Source organism: Xenopus laevis, chromosome 9_10L, assembly GCF_017654675.1.
Source record: "Xenopus laevis strain J_2021 chromosome 9_10L, Xenopus_laevis_v10.1, whole genome shotgun sequence".
Classification (NCBI taxonomy): domain Eukaryota; kingdom Metazoa; phylum Chordata; class Amphibia; order Anura; family Pipidae; genus Xenopus; species Xenopus laevis.
In genome coordinates this window covers 74,078,803-74,101,702 of record NC_054387.1, presented here as the reverse complement: position 1 = coordinate 74,101,702, position 22,900 = coordinate 74,078,803, and the positions used below count along the sequence as shown (strand labels likewise).

The 22,900-nt window shown below is 41.6% G+C and overlaps 1 protein-coding gene across 4 annotated transcripts in view; it reads left to right on the top strand.

Annotated features, from left to right (window-relative positions):
* Window positions 1-11,891: 11,891 nt before the first annotated feature.
* Window positions 11,892-22,900, top strand: part of LOC108701357 (sodium channel protein type 2 subunit alpha) — a 116,586-nt gene continuing 105,577 nt past the window's right edge. For 2 of the 4 annotated variants that reach the window (XM_041576025.1, XM_018235874.2), the window contains exon 1: window positions 11,893-12,486. The gene's annotated coding sequence lies outside the window, so the exon portion shown is untranslated. Of the gene's footprint in view, window positions 12,487-22,900 lie in introns of all 4 variants that reach the window. The other 2 variants (XM_041576023.1, XM_041576026.1) reach the window with 2 other exon arrangements.

Below are 22,900 nucleotides of genomic sequence, written 5' to 3'. Positions count from 1 at the left end.
AAAATACCCATCAATGGTGAGTCCTATAGGTGTGTTTATCATACTATGGTGAACTGTATAGAACTGTGGCCTATAGCACTTTAGAACTGCCATGGAATTTGTGGACTTACATTTACCTATATTTTACAATAGCCCCAGCATTACTATAATCGTTAAGGTATGTTTTTTCTTCTTCTGTAGCTACTACTAGCTATTACAGTTTTTGAGTAATTATTTACAAACCCCTACCAACCCCTTTTATTGAAATGCTAAACCCTTTCTCACTGCACTGTTCAGCCACACTTTATTCAGTTGTTGCTGGACTACAAATCCAAGCAAACGTTAAATTATTATCTAGGTTAAGTTGTAGTTCAGCATGGCTGTATTTTTAAAGGGACACCAAACCCTGCTTCACTGCACTGCTCAACCACACTTTACTCTTGCTTCTGGACCAGAAATCCTAGCATACTTTAACAGAAATGTAACTAAACTTTGCAGGCCCTCCATCCAGCCCCCGACCCCCCCCCCCCCCACACACACACACAATCTTTGCATGCATGTGAACCTCCGGCAGGCCCTGAAGGGTTGTGGGCTCTGGGGCAATCGCACCCCTGGTAGTTCTGCCTCTGTACTTTAACATATTATCAAGGTTAACGGATGCTGAGTTGCTGAGTCCAGCAACATTAGGGATGTATTCTTTTTTTTTGGTTCAGATAAGTTTATTAGAACAAAGAATACACAGGTAGTTAGCAGTTTTACAGCGGTAAATAAGCATATATGCATAACAGTCAGACGTGCAAAACAGGCCAAACATGAGGTTAAATTACAGAGAAAAGGTTAAACAGACAGTTATACATCTTCCAAAATCCATAATTGCCAAATCATAAGATACTGTTTGGAAGTACCATTCCTCCTAGCTATGAGATCCTCCACCTTTTGCAAGTCTTGGACCGCTTTTTCCCATGCCTGATATGTAGGGGGGAGAGAAGCCCTCCAGTGAAACGCTATGAGCTTTCGGGCCAGGAAAAGTAGCTTGTTAACCATTTTTCGGGCTGGGGGTGCCAGTGGGGTAGGTGGGTCCATACATAATAAGTACCATTTAGGGTCAAGAGGGATCTCAAACCCTAGCAGTTTCGTTATCCGAGCCTGAATGGCCACCCAGAAGGAATGCAGTTTGCAACAAGACCAAAACGTGTGCATGAAAGTACCCTCTTCCCTCTCACACCGTAGACATGTATTCGGGAGCACCGGATTAAGCCTGTGAAGGAGTGTTCTAGTGTAATAGGCCCTATGCACAAAATATAACTGTTGAATTCTAAACTTGTATACCGGGGAAATAACCAGCGGGGACTGGAGAACTAGTTGCCATTGGTCATCAGTCAGTGGGGCCACATCCTGTTCCCACCTGTCCCTGGCCTTCAGAGAGGTCTTTTGATATATACTGTGCTGTAGTGCCTTATAAAAGAGAGATATTTTGCGCCCGGGCTGTGTTTGTGTAAACACCTCTGACACAGGTGTGCAAGGCAATTGATAATTAGAAGACCTAAGAGCCTTCCGTACCGCCCCCATGATTTTATGGTAGGTAAGCCATTGAGAGGGGGGAGGGCATACCTTTCCCTTAGGGTAGAAAACGAGACCCCTTCGCAATCCTCCCAAATTTGGCCCAGGGTAAATATCCCCGCTTCTAGCCATGCTTTGGGGACACTCAACCTATCCAAAGGCGGTAGTTTACTATTATACCATAGGGGAGTAAGGGGATCCAGTCCTGCCCGGTTCGTAAGATGGTTAACCCTGTTAAGTATACCTTTTTGATGAATCAGCAGCGGATTATGAGCGGGCCTGGTATTTTTAGGGGCAACGGTTAGAATGGCATGCATTGGGGGGAGTTCTGTGTGCAGTACTGATTGCCACAACTGATAAAGTGCTTCTCCCTCTGAGGAATGCAGTAGAGTCCACAACTGCGAGAGCTGTGCTGCCAAAAAATACATCTGCATATCAGGTAGAGCCATGCCACCCAAATCCTTTGGCCGATAGAGTGTTGCCAAGGCCAACCTATTCCTGGAGGACCCCCATACAAAGCGCCTAAACGCAGACGCTAGCTCTACGAAAAAAGAGCCCTGTACCCTGGTGGGCGCATGCCAAAGTAGGTACAGAAGCTTCGGGGCTATGATCATCTTAATAATCTGGATATGACCTGTAGGACCTAATGGCAGCCTCTCCCAGATTTGAAATTTGGACCTTACCCATTGCAACAGAGGGGCAATGTTAAGAGCGTAATAGGTAGTAATCGGCAGAGCAACTTTAACCCCTAAGTAAGTGAACTGAGAGGATCTTTGCAGCGGAATGGCGTCAGGGATGGCAGCCCCTGCATTCGGATCAATAAGGAACAGAGTAGATTTAGCCTGGTTAGTTTTCAGTCCCGAGACATCCCCAAACTCTTTGGTCAGGTCAAGGAGTGCAACTAGTGAGCCTTGTGTATCGCCCAAATACACAAGTGTGTCATCCGCATACAGTTGTATTTTCTCCTCTCTGGTCCGGAGTTGGAAGCCTATAATCTGGGTATTTTGGCGGACTGCAAGTGCCAGGGGCTCAATGGCCAAGGCAAATAGGAGAGGGGATAGGGGGCACCCTTGTCTCGTACCTCTAGAAAGGGGGAAGGTATCAGTAAGAGAGGCGTTAAGTCTCAGCGAGGCTATTGGGTTTCTGTACAGCAATTGGACCAACTTAATGAAATGAGGACCTATGCCAAAGGCTTCTAGGACTTTCCATAGGTAAACCCACTCTACGGTATCGAAGGCTTTTGCCACATCTAACGCCGCTATTGCCCTATGTCCCACATTAGTGTGTTCAACAGTAAGATTGAGCATGAGCCGTCTAATATTATGGGCAGTGGTTTTACCTGGGATGAACCCCGTTTGGTCCTCAGTGACCAGATGGGTGACCACCCTCCCTAGCCTTCTCGATAGGATCTTAGCCAGAATTTTTACGTCCGCTGTCAGCAAAGAGATAGGACGATACGCTTCAGGGCAAGTGGGGTCCTTACCCGGCTTCGGTAACAGAATAATGGTGGCTTCATACATAGATGCAGGGAGTAGCATGTGATCAAGAGCAGAAGTATAAGTTTTTAACAGGTGAGGGGCTAACAGTGCCGCATGAGTTTTATACAGCTCAATAGGAATGCCGTCCACTCCCGGTGCCTTACCCACTGGAAAAGACCCAATCGCCTCTAGAATTTCATCAATGGAAATGGGTTGATCTAGATAATCTCTAAACTCTGCACCCAGCATAGGTAATGCCAATTTATCTAAGAAAGCATCTACTGCCCTCCCCCCCGGTTCTAGCCCAGAGCGGTATAGATCTGTGTAAAAACCGACCATAGTTTGCTGAATTTCATCAGCATCCGTAGTAAAGCTAGTGTCTCCTGTTTTAAGCTTAGTGATCGTAGGGGGGGCCACCAGCTCTCTCGTGAGCAGAGCTAGCATTCTCCCCGCCTTCTCCCCTTGTTCCAAAATCCTAGCTTTAGCAAACATATGTTTATATTGTGACCGTTCCCAGACAAGATGGGCATATTTCTCCTGTAAAAGCTTCAATTGAGAGCAGTGCTGGGGGGAGGGGTGTGAGTAACCAGGTATTCGGCTTGCGATACCTCCAGTTCAAGGGCCGTGATTGCCTGTCTCGACTGGGTTTTATGCATGTTAATTTCTTGGTTCAGGTAACCTCGGAGATAAGCCTTAAAGGTATCCCATAATATGTTACTGTCTGTAGTGGCGGTATTAAGCTCGAAGAATTCCCTTATTTTGGCTTCATGTTCCTTGTTATTATTTAGTATTGTCAGCCAGATCGGGTTCAGCGCCCACCTGGCCCTCCTCCTGGGCTGTACAAAGTTAAGGGTAAGCACTAAGGGGGCGTGGTCAGTGATACCTCTAGGCAGGTATTCCGCCTGTTGTATGAGGGGGATGGCATGGTCATTAACAAATGCCAAATCAATGCGGGAAAGAACGGAGTGGGAGGTTGAGAAGCATGAATATTGGCGAGTCTGTGGATGGAGATGTCTCCAAATCTCTGTCAACCCCACCCCGGTTGTTAAGTCTGCCAGGTTAGAGCAAGAGTCGGCACCCCCATATGTTCTAATCCTCAGCCTATCAAGTGTTACGTCCAACAGACTGTTAAAGTCACCGGCTGCGATGACCCTAGCATGGGGATACTGTGCAATAAATTTTATTAGTTGTAACACAGGCTCAGGCTCATAAGGAGGTGGAATATAGATGTTACCTATAACACATTCATGGTGATGGATCATGGCACGCAAGAAAAGGAATCTGCCCCTCTGGTCAGATTGCAAGTTCAGCAACTGAAAAGGAATCTGCTTGGACACCACTATAGCCACCCCAGAAGAGTAAGTACTATACGTGGCATGGTAATGCCAGCCCACCCAGGGTCTCCGCAAAGCTAGAATTTTGCTCCCAGTTAAGTGGGTTTCCTGAAATAGAGCTATGTCAATATTCTTGCGTTTAACCAGATCCATAACCAGCCTTCGTTTGATAGGGTGGTTAAGGCCCCTGACATTCCAACTCATAATTTTCAGCATCGTGGAGGTCTGTGTTTCAATGGTGACCGTACATGCATATACCAATAGCCTACAATATTACCTGTTGTAAGCATTCTGAACCTAATACTTAGCATTCTAGCAACAAACAGTTTAAACTTCCCCTGACCCTGCCCTCCCCTTCTACCTATCTCCCAAACATTAGGCAGAACTGTACCCATAACACAAAAATTGGTTACACTGGGGTGGCCAGTGCAGTAACTCCTGAGGAGCTGTAAACAATAGCACAAGTTGCTGAGCACCACGTGGCACCCTCCTTCCGTAGCCCATGTCAAAGTCCTGAGTGAAAAAATAAACTAGGGTGGAGCCCCCACACAAACCAGGTCACACAGGTAGGGTTAAGGTAATATCCATAGACGGTTCCAAAAGCAAAATGTCAGTATAAGCTAAAAAAAAAAAATAAACAAAAAAAACCGTCCTTCCCCAGGGAATCAACATTGGCAACATATAACAACAGTACTCACGGGGAGGGATGCAGAAAGACCCGGTGCGGCAGGGAAAGAAAATCGGTAACTGCTAAGGTTAATGGGCAGCTTACTGGGGAGCTGGTTGCACGCCGTCATCCCGTTGCCGTCTGCCATCCAGCCAAGAGGACAGCTCTGCAGGTGAAACAAAAAAGAGTGTAGCGCCGTCGGCAATAACCCGCATCCTCGCAGGGTAAAGCATGGCGTATTGGAGGCCTAGCGCCCTCATGCGCTTCTTGCAATCCAGGAATTGGGCCCGATGCTTCTGCACTTCTGCGGAGAAGTCCGCGTAGATGGATATTCGTCCAGCTTGGTATGGAATGTCGCCTTTCTGCCTTGCGAGCACCAAAATCTTGTCACGATCCCGTGCGTTTAAAAGCCTGGCAATCAGCGGCCTCGGGGGGGCCCCTGGCGGCCCGCGTCTCGTGGGGACCCTATGGGCCCTTTCGATGGCAAAGGTAGTGGAGAGGGATTGCCTGCCGAACAACTCCGTCAACCAGGTCTCAAGAAATTGCTCCGTGTTGTCCCCTTCTGCGTTTTCAGGGAAACCGACGAATCTGAGGTTGTTCCGACGGAGCCTATTTTCCAGGTCGTCGGCCTTTTGGTGAGCCTGCTGCATCGCATGTTGCAGTTGTTGCATACGATCAGGTAAGGGAAGGCAGGCGTCCTCCAACTCACTAATCCTATGTTCAGCAGCCGTCGCCCGCTCTCTGATTTTCTGCATATCATGCTTGATTATAGACAAGTCCACCTTTATTTCCTCTGTTTTCGAGGTAATAAGTGCCGCACAGGTATCTTTGGTGGATCGAATCTCCATCAGAAGATCAGCAAGGGTAGGCTCCGGTACTTCAGAGTGCGAAGCTGGATCATCAGCGCGTGGAGAGCTGGGCCCTGACGATGAGGCGCCATCTTGGGTTGCCTTTCCTTCCCGGGCAAATTTTCCCAGCTTGGCAGCGGCCTCCGAGGCACGCTTTTGCGCCCGATTTTGCCCCATCAGCTGTCTAGGTGGTAACTGCTCCCAGTCGTTCTCCACTTTACCAGCAAAGATACCCTCCACACAGTAAAATCAGGATGATGTAGGACTTCAGGCTGCGGAGCTCAGTGCAAGTGTGTCTGTTCACATCTAGCTGGTAGCCACGCCCCAGGGATGTATTCTTAAAGCAATATTGCACAAAACTTTCCCCCAGCTCTCCAGTGCCTGTAACATCAAAATGCAAATAATCCTCCAATGGGAATACCAGTTGATCCGTGTAAATCTGACTCCATGTATTTTACTTTGGATTTGAAAGCATTAAAGGGATCCTGTCATCGGAAAACATGTTTTTTTCAAAACGCTTCAGTTAATAGTGCTATTCTGCACTGATATCCATTTCTCAAAAGAGCAAACAGATTTTTTTATATTCAATTTTGAAATCTGACATGGGGCTAGACATTTTGTCAATTTCCCAGCTGCCCCTGGTCATGTGACTTGTGCCTGCACTTTAGGAGATAAATGCTTTCTGGCAGGCTGCTGTTTTTCCTTCTCAATGTAACTGAATGTGTCTCAGTGAGACATGGGATTTTACTATTGAGTGTTGTTCTTAGATCTACCAGGCAGCTGTTATCTTGTGTTAGGGAGCTGTTATCTGGTTACCTTCCCATTGTTCTTTTGTTTGGCTGCTGGGGGGGGGGAATAGGTAGGGGGTGATATCACTCCAACTTGCAGTACAGCAGTAAAGAGTGATTGAAGTTTATCAGAGCACAAGTCACATGACTTGGGGCAGTTGGGAAATTGACAATATGTCTAGCCCCATGTCGGATTTCAAAATTGAATATAAAAAAATCTGTTTGCTCTTTTGAGAAATGGATTTCAGGGCAGAATTCTGCTGGAACAGCACTATTAACTGATTCATTTTGAATTTTTTTTTTTTCCCATGACAGTATCCCTTTAAGCACAGTTTCCCAGCACTAAACCAGCCAGTCATCATGTCTAATTCCAGTGTAATATAATGAAGTTAAAACAAGAAAATAATAATCGTATGTAAGATAATAGCAAGATGGCTGACATACTGCAGGTAATTAGAATTCTCTTGCATTTAATTGTTGGTGAAATTGGTGAATTTTCTTGTATGTATAGTTTTTTTTTATATAAATTCTACAGAAATCTAGAGGATGCAGTTGTGGTTGGATTTAGAACTAGGGATGCACTGAATCCAGGATTCGGTTCAGGGTTCGGCCAGGATTCGGCCTTTTTCCGCAGGATTCGGATTCGACCGAATCCTTCTGCCCGGCCAAACCGAATCCTAATTTGCATATGCAAATTAGGGGTGAGGAGGGAAATCGTGTGACTTTTCATCACAAAACAAGGAAGTAAAATGATTTTTCCCTTCCCATCCCCTAATTTGCATATGCAAATTAGGGTTCGGATTCGGTTCGACATTCGCCCAAATCTTTCACAAAGGATTCGGGGTTCGGCCGAATCCAAAATAGTGGATTTGGTGCATCCCTATTTAGAACCCCTTTAATTTTCTGGCGACTAACTGTTTGTCCAAACCGAATAGCATGTGGTGCTTTTCAAATTAATTATTTTAGCAGTATAAAAATAGCTGTTATTTTGAATAATAGGGAAAAAACAATTAATGTAAACTAAAAAAGTGCTCAAAGGAGTACTCTGCACAAAATAACAGATCCTGTAATTTTTTTTTCAATTTACAACAGGTTCTCACCAATGGCATTTTTAGGTAGTCCTACATTGTCATTTTCCTCCAAGTAAAGGAGACATATGCTTTGAAGGGTCCTGTAGCTTTCCAAAGTCATGTCATATTTTATAAATGATCCATACTGACGTCACATGCAGTTTCCAAAAATGTATATTTTCCTATAACAACCCACACCGGTCACCATAGTTAATGATTCAATGTGTTGCCTACTTATCATTATGAGCTGAAAGCGAAATGCAGTTGGGGTTATGTTATTACTTCATAGAGAGAATTTTGTGCGAATATTATGTTTAAATTGTCTAAGTATTATTCTGTCATTATTCATCTATAATGCAATTTCTGCAAATTAGAGATAATGCCCTGAAGGTGCCCATCAGTTATTGCCTAGACTCCAGGCATTGTCTTTCTGGTTAATTTAACAAATGACTCAGTGTTGAAAGATTCCAACCAAGAAAATGAAGATCTAGCTAGAAACATACACGCGTCAATCGGACCATAAAAAGTCAATTCGTTCAGATCACATGATCAGCCTATATGCATGACTCCAGATTGATCAATTATCACACCAAATGAGATTTACTCATGACTGTGTGCCAATGGCAGTACTAGTCAATGAGGAGAAGTTCTGTAACAAACCAACCCAAATCAGATCAATGCCATTTGCCTATAAAAATGTGTGGCCATAATGCAAAGCACCAGACCACCTGGATGGATCAGTGGCTTGACTGTTTTTTATGTAACTGAAGTAAAAAAAAAATTTAGGGTAGTTAGACAGACTGATTTATCCATGGTCTATGTGGTATTATATTGTAAAATTTGAGCTGCATAGGCTGAATACGTACATCTCAAATCAAATAAAAACTCCTGGGAGTTTCAAATGGCCACACAAGCCAATGGGAGGCATTGGCTGGACAGACCACATGTGCTCCATTAGGTTCATAGAAAAGTATTTGAAAACTGTATCCCACGGAAAACAATATACACAGCAATATTCGGATCCGTTACACATATGATCAAGGCCTATTGGATTCTGGTGTAAGTGGTCCAAGCAAAACTGGATGAGTCTTTTAAAGCAAAACATCATCAGCCTCTTCTACATTCCACCAATTGCTAGAGAGAGTTAGAGAATGTGTTAGTGACAGGCTATGTCAGGCTACTTCTCTTATATTCCCATACGGCAAATATTTCATGACCCAATGGAACAGTTTTTCTTCAGCAAAGGTGAGTTTGACAAACATGCCCATAATAATTGTTATTTGAATGGAAAGAAAAATCTTCTCTAAAGTGTTTGTAAGCAAAAAATGGTGAAGTGCTTGTTGGTTATTCCAAACAAAACATTTTTAATTAAATACTAAGGAACTTCAAATGAATGACCCACAGAATCAGGTTTCATAGGTAATTTTAATTGGTACCTAACCTCCAATTGGTGTCTGCTGGGATAGGGTTGGGCCCCAGTGCTGATGAATAGTGATGGGCGAATCTGACTCGTTTTGCGTCACCAAAATTAGACTCTCATTAGAGTCTATGGGCTGAAACTTGGTGAAAAATGTCACTCATCTCTACTGATGAGGCCTGAAAGAGCATGACCCCTATAATCCTGCTTCCCTAGATCATTGTAGCCTTCCCACAAAATGTGGCCCTACTGGCATGGAAGAAATGAACTGTTCTGCTACAAAGTAAGATGACTTGCTGCTGTTAGAGTCCTGCAGCGGCTCGGGTTACCTCAAAAACCTGCAGTAGAAGTTTCAGGAGTGGGTATAAACGCCGGTCAGTGGTTCTCTGGGTTTGCGGGGCACGGTTCGGTCGCAGGTCTTCTCAATAGCGAGTTTTACTCCTTTTTTTCTGATCACGCCTACTTCCAGTGATGCCACTTCCGGTTTACAATGACAGCACTTCCTGTTTTACTCCTTTTTTTTCTGATCACGCCAACTTCCAATGATGTCACTTCCAGTTTACAATGACAACAGTTCCTGTTTCTTGTCGCTGATCGGGTTGTGAATAAGGTACTTGCAGGCCGGGTAGCGGGTAAGTATGCAGTTTGCAGTCCAGGTGTCAGTTGCGGGTCATGTTTAAAAAATTGTTTCTAAGCAGGACTCTAGCTGCTGTACCAACTATAGCAAAAGAATCGACTAGTTCATTCCTAGTCCTAATTTGTTTTTATATACTAAGCAACAAATCGTGTCTTTTCGATTTTGTATTTTTTTTTTACATTCTTCCTAAAAATGTACATTTTAAAAAATATTTCCTTTTGCTTACCCCTATCAAGTTTCCAAACAACCCACTGAGTTAGATCTAAACTGTTACAATTTTAAAAGTTAGATGATACTTTATACAAGTTTCACTCCCCCTCCTTCCCTTGCCTCCGCCTGTCCATCTCTGATGCAGCTGAATGACATTACATAGAGCAGGCTCCTGCAAAACAAACTGAAGAACGCAAAAGTAATACAGGTACTAAAAGGGCTGCAGGGAAAGAAAAAAAATCAACAAGGAGGGACAACGGTTAAAAAAAAGTATTGCATTTTGTAAAAAGCAAAGAAAGGAATTAAAAACTAAACTCAGAAACTGTAGATTATAATCAATAATGTACCCCCTACTTAAAATTTATAAAGATATTATTAGCACCTCGGAGTTATGTAACCTGTATAAAAGTCACGTAACTCCTCGGTGACTGATATCTTTATAAATTACAGTAGGGGGTACATTATTCACTATGTATTATAACCTGACGGAGAATGACACACACCTGCACACACATCAAGCACGCACACCATCCAATTAATTGCATTATCATGTTTATCTTCCTGCTAACTTCTGAATATTAAATATTTTCCATATAAGTGCTGTTTTACCCATATGTTGCTGGACTATATGTCTCACCGTGCTTCAGTATATTGTAGCAGGTTGGAGCATAATGGGAGCTGTAGTCCAATGCACAAGTAATCTTAGTATGTTAGATAACAACAATATGACTGACATGATGCCAGTTGGGATGATTCTCTTGCAACTGTAATTTAGTTGATTCCTGTTTTGGAGACCTGCATACATAAGTATGCTGTTGTCAGCACTACAGCTGGTCATACATTCTGTCTGGCATGCATGGGCTGACTTGCCCTTTACCGACCCAATCAGCAGATGGCGTGCACAATGCTGTTTACCTAACTAATATCTGGTCAAAAATTAACCAGATATCTATTGGGCAGGTTTGAAAATAGTATTATGAGATCAGCCCAATTTTTCCCTGAACATGGGTAGCCAACAGTGACGGGCGAAATTCTTGTTTGGCAATATTGTCAAATGACTGGATCTTTAGGTTAATGGCACAGAGGTCAGATTTCTTGCTGGTGAATATACACTAGCAGAGAATCGCAGAGCTGCTCTCTGAATATGTGTTCAATAACAGGCATGGTATCAGCCCATTAGCACACGCAGAGCAGATTTCAGTTTGGAAACACCAAAGTATGCATTTTTGTGCCAAAATCTGCTCTGCGTGCAGTAATGGGCTGATCCATATATTCAGGTAGCTGAAGGAAGTGAAAACCAACCTATGTACCATGAGCCTTATATGTATGGGCAGCTTTAGCCTGTCATCTTGTTGTTATGTAACACAGGACACTTTTTTACTCTGCAATCAAACATAAAGAGGTAAACATAGGTGTAGACATAGTTGTGATTATGTGGGACTTGTAGCCAAGTGAACATGTGAATACACTTGTTTAAGCATCATTTTAACCCCTTGCCTGTCTGGATGTTGCCACAATAGGCATTATGCCGCATGGTATACATCAACAGACAGCCTGGAAAATCTATGACATTGCATATTTTGTATACTACAGTAGGCAGGAGGTTAATCAGGCTAGAAAGTCCAATGTTTCCAAGCCTTCTGTAGGGGAAACCTAAATAAAAGGTGAGAGAAAAGGTGTATCCATGTCAGCTGTATACAATGGATGTTAATGTTGGATAGCTGCAGCTACTTTAGAGGCCTTTGCTTGGCAGAGTGTCAGTCACCACCTCACTATACACATAAGGGGTGAGGAGAAATGGCAGACATGGTTTTGCATATACATGTTGTAAGAGAGGTGTAGCAGCTGCCCATTTGCATCAGTACTCTTGCTGGCAGTTGAAGTTATGCAAAGCTCCCCAATCATCATATGCATAACAGCCTCCTCTACTTACCCTTTCTCCAAAAGTCTAGAAAATCTGTTCTCTGGGGGGGGGGTGCTAGTGACATCACTAGGGATGACTTCCTTGGCTTCAGTAGTCTCAACAAGCATTGTGCAAACCAATAATGCTGAGGGGGTGGGAATAGCACAGGAGACAGTGCTCATCTGCCTGGGAGGCACCTTTTATCTCTCTGCCTCCTGCTTTCCCCTAGCCCAGCTATTGTTTTCAATCACAGCCCCCTTCAGCTCCTGGAAAGGTGTCTGCCTTTGTCATTGACGCTGCCGCTGCTGTTGTTGGTGTCGCGGTGCTGCTGCTGCTGCTGCGTTCTGTCGTGCGCGACATTTTTCTTCCTCCTCCTTCTATAGCTGCCACTATCAGAATCCAGGAGGGACACGCCTGGCACAAGGGGAACACAGAAAGGATCTCGTTGGAGGGGAGGGAGAATAAAAACACACAGAGGAAAACGGAGAAACCCCATCCAGCTGTGGAATAAAACACTACAGGCGTCCGGATGGACCGAACCTAGAGGCTCTGCTTTCCCCCGATCCAGAGGGAGGCGAGGCGTCTGTCTGCTCCGGTGAGTACAGCGCGTCTGGTCCTGATGCTGATCTGTATCCACCTTAGGAAGCGGCTGATTTCATCTTAATACAAGGAATCAGGATGGGGGTAGACATGGCCATACCTAGGACATAGGACTCCTCTCCTGCAGCTAGCTTTGGGTTCATTTCTTCATTATTATTATTATTATTATTATTGGGAATTAATCGGGAGATTTTGGGCCATACCGATCATTTCGTCTCTGTTTTGGAATATCTATGTATGTGCCGTGTTACACGGTGTGTATAAGTACATGCAGGCATGTATATCTGCGCACATAAACACACACATATATATATATATACAAACACACACACACCCCTATATACACAAACACACAAACATAGAAGATACCTATTCACTGTGATGATGGGGGATGGGCTACACACAAGGCTATAAGGAAAGAGGCTGCTTCTGGGGGATAGTAATTATCTTGGTTTAATTAATTAACCCCTTGGGTACATAAGAAAGAGGCAGAAACACATTATAGAGCACTGCGGGCCCCTCTATAAGCAAGAGAGGACCTTCTATTTGTCATTTACATTTTATGGCTCTCCTCCCCCTGCTCTACGCCATCTACTCTGCCTTTTTTTTTTTCCCCCGTTGAGAATGGGTGGTAGAGACCATTTCTAGAAACGACCAGTCCAGAAAAGAACAAGGCTGTGGACTGGGGGGGGGGTGGTGATTATTTGTATCATAATTAATATTATTGTTATTGTCATTCTATTGGTGACTGTATATCACCACTTGTATATAATAAAGAACATTTTGAAGGTCAGCATAGCACATGCTAGGAGGTGTGAGTACACTACCACGGGGACTGTGGCTTTACAGCTGTGCTGATTGGTTAGATTTGCTTGTGTTTCTTCAATAGAGCAATAAAGATTGTTTTAAATAATCTACTAATTATTAGGATTGTCAGGATTTGTCCTCATGGAATTAGTAGGCTTTAGTGTTATAACCCTTTCAAATCCAGTTTGATGCAAAGTCTGATGTTTCACCCAATCTCGGGCATTTGAACTACAAATCACAGAATCCTCTTAGTCGAGGATAGCTTTAAATATTTAAATATAATTTAAATATTACCACAGAGATACAGTCACTATTTTTATAATAATTTCCATGTGTTATTTGCTTGCTAAGGATGCTGGGAGGTGTAGTAAAAGAACAGCTGAAAGGATGAGGTTTAGGTATGTGTGATAAATGCTTTAAAATAGGCTTATGGAATATGTTGAATGGTAACATGTACTCCAAGATCACAACATCAATCTTAACTAGGCCTTAGCAGGGCCACCATCAGACCCCATACAAATAAATAGTCAGTCCATTAATGACTAGCACAGCAGGCCCTATGCAAGCCCCATTAGGGCTCAGATTCTGCCTTGCTTTCTTGGGAGGAGGAAGGACCCTGTTGAGATCCACAATTGTCTTCCCAGTTTCAGATTTGTACTGGGCAAAATCTCACAATAGTCAGCTGTTATATCAACTTATGGTGAAAATTAGAAAGGGCTGATAGAAACTGACATAGGCTGTGACCCAATATGTATTTTGTGGTCACAGCCTCATTGCACCCCCGCCTAATGGTTTTAAAAAATAGTGGTGAGCACAACTTTCCCTTGTTTGTGACCCAATATGGCCTGGTCCCACTAGGATGTCCCTTGGTGTTCTGTTATGATAGTACGACCCTGCACCGACATTGGTACTGGCACCAAGTGTTCCGATCTTATTGTTAGTGCTATATGTGTGTATATATATATATACATATATATAAATATATGTGTATATAAAAATAAATACATTTACAGTATATCATTATGTTCTGGCTAATGAATGGCTTGCACCCACTGTCGTTTATAATTTTTACTGTGAGATGGTTATTTTTGTGAATGAAAGGCTGCAACCCTTAGCCTGGTGTTATTTTGCATAAAATAATAAAGCATCAACTTCCCTGCGACTCCCAACCTCTGGGGAAAAGTCAGGGAGCTGCACTGCATAGCTCTGATACACCACTTAACTCTTTCATTCCCAAATCCGTCTGGCCAAACTGCAACGGTTTCCATGGAAGCAAATGTGTTAAATAGTGGTCAAAGAAACTAATTTAGCACATTAACAATATAGGAGGGGAAAGAAATGGTCGGTAGACACTGGAATACTTTGTAATATGGTACAATTGCCTCCCATGGATTGTTAGCTCTTAGAAATACATCTCCTGACATACGTGTGCATTTGATGAGCTAGATCACCAATCTCAACAATCTTGAGAGATTTTTTCATGCCTAAAGCATGGTTTAGTGAACATGGACCACTATGTACAGTACATTGAAGGAACTGATTGTAATCGGAATTTACAAGAGATGGGGGATGGTGTATCTTTCTAGGTAATGGCAATGCTCCATCTATCTAAAATCTGCAGAAAGCTCAGGATTTTTTGTTCCAACATTTATTTAGCTATACATAAAGGGTCTTGTTTCTGCTTATATGTTTATATGTGTGTGTGTGTATATAGTGTGTGTGTATATATATATATATATATATATATATATATATATATATATATATATATATATATATATATATATTAGACTGATGTACGGCCTAGTACCATAAATCCCTTGTAAATTACCACTGTTACAATGTTAACGCAGTCTATGATTTGTGCTATGGGGTATCAATCTTCAGAATAGAGACAGTCCAGGGTATTATATGACCACATTTATTGACATCTATTAAACAAATAGAACACAGTGGGAATGTTATGACAGTCTAAAGTGGTTATTGTATCAGTGTATACACCATTTCTACCATGGGGATATTCCCTTTACATATTCAGCATTCCAGTGATTAAATGCATTAATGCATTACCAAACAGGTATTAATTATTTAGCAACTGTATTTTCTTTCTTCCTTAATAGCATTGTGCAAGTGGGCTATTTTTCATGCCTTGAATTGATTCAGAGGAATTATAAGCTAGGCTTGTGGTTTGCATGGATTTTTTTTGTGTGGCCTCGGGAGGTTCCTGGTCAGTGTCACCAAAGGTAATGTGAATGTATATGCAAGAGTGAAAGGACCATCTTTAAAACAAATACAATGCAGCCATACAGCCTAAATTGTCCTTCTTCCTTATAAGATCTTAGAAGAATCTCTATGCTCTGGGGGTTAAGAAAATAGTATTTCTAATTTATAAGTAATGGGTACAATTTATATATAATATAATTGATAGGAACATATAAAAGTATCATGTAGCTTACTGCATCTCAGTGATATTTTCTGTTGTGTTTATTATATGATCTGGAGCTACCATAGTGCTTGCTCCAGGTGAGATCTTTTTAAAGGATTTTCCGTAGTGCTTTTCCACTATGATGGTCACCTAAGCAGACACTGTGTTGAAAAAGGCTTTTATCTATAGCTCATTTCTCTGCCATTTTGCAATGGGCAAAGGGGGAAGTTGGAAGAGAGCAGCAAAGCTCAGCAACATGCCAAATAGCAGCTCCTGCAAAAGTTGGGAAGGGACTCTGGTCACGGTACAATATGGCAAAATCAAAATAATAAGACTTTATAGTCTTATTGTACAGGTCTAAAAAAATTAAAAAAAATATTTAAATCATATGTACCCCAATTTTCCCAGCTGGCACCTACAATTTTATTTGCTGGATCTGGCACAAATATTTGCAACCTTTGTGATGTAATTCTGACTTTGGAATGGACATTGGTGGTCACAACTTGCAGGCATGTAAACTGGACACGGGCCTCCTGTTGGATCACACTTGCCTGTTTATAGTTCACTTGGTGCTCACTGGAGTGCTTGTGCTAGGCCTTGGCTCTAGATAGCAAATTCAGAGTTAACACTAGGATGCATAGTGTTGTAGCCCTACAGCTGGTGAAGTCTTGCTGATTGTATGCTAATGAGGGCAAGTTTGTGTTCACCCAGTTATTGTAAATGAACCCGTGTATCTTTCAGAATAGTTTGTAAACGTAATCCCCATTATTTCACTGTTGTATGAAAAAGAATTACTACTTTTATTGTTGCTTCTTGAACTGTTGCTCTTCAGTTGGACACAAACTCATTTGTCTTGTGAAAGTTATCAATTGCCCCAAATGCAAATAATGCATTCCACATGCTATTGCTCAAAGGCGAAGCATAAGGCTGGGAAGGGCAGCTCTTTGGCTTACTTGCATAAAGAAACAAGAGCTGCCGTTCCATCTCCATCTGCCCGTTCATTAATTCAGCACTGGACAGCTCCCACTGCACAGCTAAATGCATGTATGTAGAAAGGAAAAGCCTGGTACATAAGGCTCATTTTTAAAAGCTGGACAGTAACCCATGACAACCAATCAGCTGTCATTATTCTGCTTGCACCTGGTTAAAAAAAATCTTTTCTGATTGGTTCCTATGGGTTATTGCCCAAGTACATATTTGCGCAGCATTGGTAGATGAGCGCCATTCTTTGTATGCTACTGTGGGGAGAGATAGAACATTAACCCTTGGCATAACATCACAGATTCTGATATTACTCAAATATTAGGGAATGTGAATATATATTTATTCTGTTGCCTCCTTGGGCCCTGTTGTAAATAATAAGTTATGCAAAAGAAGACATCGATCTAGCTGGAGGTCAGTACTGTATAATGAATGCATTGCTAACGTTTTCTGACTGAGATGAATCTGTTTAATAATAGGGATGAGTGATACATTAGGTATTAAATATACAATGAGAATGCTCACCAGCAATAGTATAGAGTATAGAGACATGGTACAGAAGGAATTGCATGTTGCACAGGAGATATATCAAGATACCTAGGGGAATCTTTTAAAAATTCATAAACTTCTACTGCTATACTATGATCCAATGCCAAAAATGACAGAAATTGGGCTCTATTAAGATGCAATGCAAGAACACAACTAAACTCTAATGTGTAGTATAGCAGCACATGTTTTAGGTCTGTATAAATATGTTTAAACTGATGTTCAAACTTATTTATTAGATAGGCAAAATAATCACTTAGATGTCTAAAGCTTTAATGTCCAGTCAAACTGCAGCATACAGATGGCTCAGGTTTAGTAATGCATCTGGTTTCACAGGGTGCAACAAAAATCTGCTTTTTTACCTTAGTAGTGATTAGAGATGCAACGCATTAACAGAGACATACAGTATACGATGAATGAAACACCGCTAATTGTGTAATAATGAATACTATATGATTCTGTTTTTATTTTGAGCCAAAAATTATTATCTTTAAAAATATCTCCTTTATTGAAGCTCCCTATAGATCTGCTATGGCCCCTGTTCATCTTTCAAATGGGAGTGGGAGTATCCTAACAGTCCCTGCCAGAAACACAGTAGGAGGGGGATAGCCAATCACAGCCCTGCTGTCACACAAGCAAAGTCAGGCTTCATTTCCCTATCATGTCGGCCTAGCTCCTGATTAGTTCCTATCCTACAAAAGTGCTGCCAGCTCCCATGCACAGCCTGAGAAAGGAGGCAGCAGAAAGTGGAACAGATGAGTGGTTGTTAGTAGTGTTTTTAAAGATATTTAATTATTTAAAATAAATAAACCCAAAACACTTCTTTTTCAGCACTTTCCTTCTATATTTAAACTTGTATTATGCAATGGCTTTTCACACACTGGGGCAAATTTTTACCAGTGAATACTCCGCCACACTTCGTCAGGCGTAAATTCGTTACCACTATGCTAATTACCTAACTTGCGAAATTGTGTTTCTGCAGCCGAACGCTGGCAAAGCTTCACTAGTGTTAATTCATCAGCGTGAGCATTTCGTAGCGAACTTTCGCTAGCGAAACTCCGTTAGTACTTTTATGCTTAGGTCAATTTGAATAGGGCAGGTACATATAGGTTGTATAGACATCTTTACTAGAGATGTTGGTGCAAATGGTTGAAGTGGCCACTTATTATTACAAATGTCCAATGAAGCCTAATAAAGACAAAATAGATCCTCTAATGCCCTAAACCTGAACCCTAAAACAAATGGATGGAAATAAAATGTTAACACAAAAATCTATAAAAGTTACAACTTTTGAAGGCAATCCCGCTTTAAAATATGAAAAAACGCCAGTGCTTTTTAGAACTTTTATGACTTTTCGGTTTACAGGATATGATGTCACTGACATAAGATTGAGGAGGATGAAGCTTCATCTTATCAGTTCGTCAGGTCTAAGCTGGTGAAGGAAACTCTGGCGAAAGAGGTAACATCCTGTTAAATTCGCACTTGAATCTGTGGAGTAATGAATGTTCGTCTGAGAGAAAGTTCGGCTGCCGATAGAGCGCAAAATTACTCTAGCGACAGTCTCTTTTGCTAGTGAATTGTCCTGTTAGTAAATTGGCAATGTGCCTGGGGATGGGATTTCTGGCAAATTTTCACTAGCCACAGCCACTTCGCCTTTTATTAAATCTGCCTCAATCCCCATTAGTAAGCGCTATGGGACATGGACTACTGAGTGAGCATTGGGTTTGTAGTATAAATGGAGAATGGACTTTGGTTGAAATTTTGTTCTACAGTGTCTTCAGTAGGTTATCCCTGTGTATCACTATTGATACTGGCATTTTCATACAACTCCTATTGCTAGCAATGGTTTCAGGCTTTTGACACTGTGTAAGGAGTTCGATTTTAGTAATTTCAGGTTGTTGATAAAATGCTCCAAGGTGTTAAGTTCATATCAAGTTGTCTCTGTCTTTATTAGCAACTAAGTGGTTATAGGGAGGTTTCTAAAGCAACAGCAGGTCCATGCCAGATAACCTTGATTTCACTCATGGACTGCTATAGAGGTTCAGCTTCTTTACTATGAGTAATACTGTTGCAGAACATACTTTTATTATTCTGTAATACAATAAAACTCCCATTTTCTTTACAAGTCTTTCTGCTTCTCTAGAGATTGAAACCTCTCACAGGTAGAGCTGTCTGACCGCTTGTTCCTCTTTGTTTCCATCTCTTGTGCTTTCCTCTTGCTGTGCAGTGGAAAATGTGAGGATTGTATTCATTTCATACAACAAAAAATAAAAACAACTCATTAGAATTAACATTTCAGTTATTCTTTTCCGTCATTCCTATCCTATGTAAAAGAGAGAGTTCTGTTTTAATCGTTTTCCTAGATTTTTATCTAGAAGAAACCTCTACCTGCAACATAAATTAAGCTTTGTTCAAATTAATTTTTTTTGATGCAGACACTTATAACGTTTCCTATAGTGATGGGCGAATATGACCCATTTCGCTTTGCCAAAAATTTGCCGAAATGCATTGAAGTCTATGGGTGACACATTTTTTTTGATACACAAGGCGGCACAACAATTTTTTTCACCCATTGGAGTCTATGGGTGTCGTTTTTGCTGTGAAACTTGGTAGAAAATTTTGCTCATCACTAGTATCGAAGATAAATAATAATAATACAGCATCCTTTAAATATACATATTGCTGGTATATATTTCAATACCCTGGCCAGTCTATGTCATCTCTGCTTACTTTTGTATATATATACAGTAGATGTTAATTTTTTATTATGTGGTCTATGGCACAAGAGGCATTTGGATCACTGCTCCTGAGTGGAGCCCTGGAATTGTCACAGGGAATTACCCTGTGACAATGATGCAAGTAGCCCCCTGCCTTCAACTAACACAATTTCCTGCAGGCCTGGGGCTAATTGCTCAGCTTACCAATGATGTTAGTTGGAAAGAGACCCCTTGTAATCAAGACTGTGCCTGTGCTACGACAGGTCGACTGGAGTATGTTTAAATGGGCATGTACAGCTTCAAATTGGGGATCAATTTCAGCCATAGAACAGTGTACAAAACAATAACCAAAATTATTTTCAATAAACAAAATGTGGAATGGGATAACTGTAGACAATCAAGGACCACTAGCTTTTGAGTTGACTGAAAGCTTGTTTTGTGTGGAATCCTGATTTCACTGGGCTGGAAACCCATCAGACATGCTCTTTTTTTTTACTAAAATGAACAGAGTGATATATTCACTGTGTGCCAGATGCATCAATAAGAGGCTGTTTCATTTCTGGCTGATGGACTGCCACTTCTAGTTACATCCACCTTCATCAGCTGTACACAGACAGTAAGCTGTATGCTTCATAACCATGAAATTCTGCTAATAAGTTAGTAAATTTCTTGTCAACCCTGTTACATGATGGGCCCATCCCAAATGTCAGCAAACCTTTTATGCTATTTTTGACTCCTCTTTTGTGCTAGGGTGGTTTGCAACTTCTCTACGCACTACAGAGAATTGAGGGAAACTAAATGTATAGCAGGCAACAGTGCCTTCCTTTCCAAAATGCTTCATGGTTCTCAACCATTCTTTATTTCTTCTCCCATAAAACCTCCCACCTTCAACATCCTCTTTTGTTTCTGATGACCCCATCTTGCTTTTGTTTAAAGTATTGACTTGTTTTTTGGTTGATTAACCATGTGGCTTCCAAAAGAAATCTTCTGTGCTCAGCATGTTTTTATGGGCTTTAGCAAAAGCAGTCCTTAATTCAAAGAAGTGTTCTCCATATGTGCTTCATATCTCCTAACTGGATATTATTATAGAACCCTCAGAGGAGGTTTTTTTTGGTAAATGGACTGTTAGGCTTAATGGTGGAAAGATCCCCCAGCTAAGGAGCTAAAGAAGAAGGAAGAGCTTTGTCTTCCATTGTTATTAGACATAACAGAAGAGCACTTTTCTCAGTCACATTGTCTGTTAGAGATTTTAAAAAGGAAATTAGTCATTTTATGTGATACCAAATAACTTTTATTTTGAGTAGATGTTATTCCTTAATTTTACCTCATTAATAGTGATGGGTGAATTTGTTACATTTGGCTTTGCTGAAAAATTTGTGAATTTCCAGTGAAATTCATGAAATTACAAAACATGCGTGAAACGCATTAAAGTCAATGGGTGTCAAAATTATTTTGACTTGCAACATTGTTTATGCGTGCGACTATTGCGACGGGCACAAAAAAAATTCTTCAAATTTTCGTGCATTTATTCGCTGGCAGCAAACAGTGGAAATTTGCTGCAAATTCAAGCCTGGCGAGTTTATTTGCCCATCATTACTCTTCAATCATCAGAAAGACATAAATGGAGTAACATAACAAAAAGTCTTACGTTTGCCCACATCCCAATCAACTGTAGTCTTGGCTAAATAATAGGATACTGTCACTGTCAAAATAAAATAAAAAGAAAACAGTAGGGGCAATTTTTTTAATGTGCAGGGCAGGGTGCAATGACACAATACATCATCTTTTGCAGAATTGATGGAGGTCTCTGCACTCCAGAACGGAGCTCAGAGGCCTGTGTCCCCATGATGAATACATCCATGTCTGCATTCAGCATTGCAGTGTGAGGGATGGGCAGGTACAGGCACATAGATGTCGGCACCTCTACCCATCCTGTAATTTATGATTCAGATGTACAAGTTGGAGAGCACTTGAAGGAACAGGTCACAATGGGGCCCTGAACATATGGCTTGCCTTATGGTGGGCAATAAGGAGCTGCCTTGAGTCAGCTGACATTGCAGAGTGCAGCCAAACCCTGGGCAGAAGGGAAGTGCTCCTTAGTGCTTTTACAATTATTTCCAGGGTCTGGGTAAATTAACCCCCTGTGTGTAATAGGGATCCACCGAATCCAGGATTCAGATCAGGATTCAACCTTTTTCAGCAGGATTCAAATTCAGCTGAATCCTTCTGCCCGGCTGAACCGAATCCGAATCCTAATTTGCATATGCAAATTAGGAGCGGGGAGGGAAATCGTGGGACAAGGAAGTAAAAAATGTGTTCCCCTTCCCACTCCTAATTTGCATATGCAAATTATGATTCATTTCGATATTCGGCCAAATTTTTTGTGAAGGATTCGGGTGTTTAGCTATATATGTGTCCGAAATAGTGGATTCGGTGCATCCCTAGTGTGTAACATGTACTTGAAACAATCCCCTCTGCCATTATTCTTAGATTTATGGAATCAAAATTAATTCTGCTACCGCCCATCCTGCCATCACTGGTACACGCAATTCTCCACCTGAAAATGCTCTAGTGCAGTCAGTGGGAGGTGGCAGAGATGCATTGGTACATATGCATTCCACGTGGATGTGATGCAGCCTGCATTTAGCATGAATAGCAGTAACAAATCTCTATTTTTGATAGGAATTACACTTTTATATACAGATAAAGAGCATTAGTTATATAGTTGTATAAATGGCACTCTAATGCTAAGAAACCACTTGCAATGTTTTAATGGAGCTGAGTGTTACATTCCTGAAAGTCAATGACTCTGAGCTGAGGAAGAGAAGTCGACACCACGAAGATCTGGGTTAAGGTGGCCATACACGGAGAGATCCGCTCATTTGTCGATGTCGCTAAATGAGCGGATCTCTCCCCGATATGCCCACCTTGAG